At 36.0% G+C, this 1,476-nt stretch overlaps 1 protein-coding gene across 1 annotated transcript in view; it reads left to right on the top strand.

The window, feature by feature from the left end:
- Positions 1 to 1,476, top strand: part of LOC106867556 (anoctamin-7) — an 87,131-nt gene that overhangs the window by 23,738 nt on the left and 61,917 nt on the right. The gene's annotated exons all lie outside the window — the stretch shown is intronic.

The following is a 1,476-nucleotide window of genomic DNA, read 5'->3' as shown; positions in this document are numbered from 1 at the left end:
TATATATATATATATATATATATATGAATGTTTAGTTTTATCAGCTGCCAGATCAGTGATAATTAAGAGAAAATAAATTAATTAGAAGGAAAACGGAGGGACAGTTGTTTGCATTAAAAACTTGTTTGTTTCAGATGAAGTAAATCTGTGTTGTATGAAAATGGGAGTTGAGTCATGCTTTGATCGAGATGGATTGGTAAATACCCGATTGCTTTCACAGAAACTGGTTTCATACTAAAAGGGTATATTGGGGTAGAGGGGTTTGTATCAGTCATTCATCAATGTCTACTTAGCCCTGTTTTTTTTTTACCATATTGACGTCAAGCGGAAAGCTGAATTGCACAGAATAATCTGTTTCCTATGTTTCATTTTATTCCAAATAACAATATCCAAGATGTGTATGTGTGTGTGTGTGTATGTGCTTGCATGTGCACACATGTGTATGTGGGTTTGTGTGTGTGTGCATGTGTGAGTGTGAGTATGTGCTGCATACTATCTGTTTCAGCTCTGTCAAATTTTGTGGGATTTTTTTTTGTGGAACCATGGATATGGAAGTAGTCACAGGGTCTTGAATGCTGTATATATGTGTGTGTGTGTATGTGTATGTAACTATATATATGTGTTTGTGTGTGTGTGTGTGTTTGTGGGTGTGTGTTTGTGTGTGTGTATAGGTGCAGGCATAGCTATGTGGTAAGAAGTTTGTTTCCCAATCAGATGAATCTGGGTTCAATACCAGTGTGACACTTAGGACAAGTGTCTTTTACTACAGTCATGGGGTCAACTAAACCTTGTGAGTGGATATCTGGTAGATGGAAACTGAAAGAAGCCTTTTGCATATGTGTGTCTGTGTGTCTGTGTGTCTGTGTGCATATGCATGTTACTGTCTCCTCACCTCGGCGTCTCATGATATCTGGCAGTGTTCTTCATTTCCAATATTCTGTGTAAACGTTTGGTCAAGGGGAAATTTTACTTTGCTTGGAAACAGTTAAGGGCTTGTCATAAGAAGGACATACAAGTAAAAAAGATCCATCTCAATAAATTTCATCCTCCCCAAGCAAACAGGGAGAAGTGAGCATTAAATAAAACAATGATAATGATACTGATGCTAGATGTATATATATGTGTATATATATATACACACCACAAGACCCTTTCAAATGAGCAACACAAAATCCACAGCTCCATACTTTGAAATGACTAACCATGAACTACTATTGGAACTTACATACCATGCACAGGAAACCTTTTTTTACCACTTCTATACACCTCTTTCCTCGCATAATGGAACTGCAACTACAATATCTTTATATATTTTATTTCTACTTTCATTCCCTTATTTCTCTCTATATTTCCTATTTCCTCCTTTCCATAAAAGTTTTTTCTTCTTTCTTTCCATCTCCTTATTCTTTCACTCCCTTCCTTCATGTCGTCATCTTATTAATATATACCATTCTCATTTTCCCTATTTTTTTTCCC

This window comes from Octopus bimaculoides, chromosome 13 (genome assembly GCF_001194135.2).
Source record: "Octopus bimaculoides isolate UCB-OBI-ISO-001 chromosome 13, ASM119413v2, whole genome shotgun sequence".
Taxonomy (NCBI): Eukaryota; Metazoa; Mollusca; class Cephalopoda; order Octopoda; family Octopodidae; genus Octopus; species Octopus bimaculoides.
This window is presented reverse-complemented; position numbering and strand designations above follow the sequence as displayed.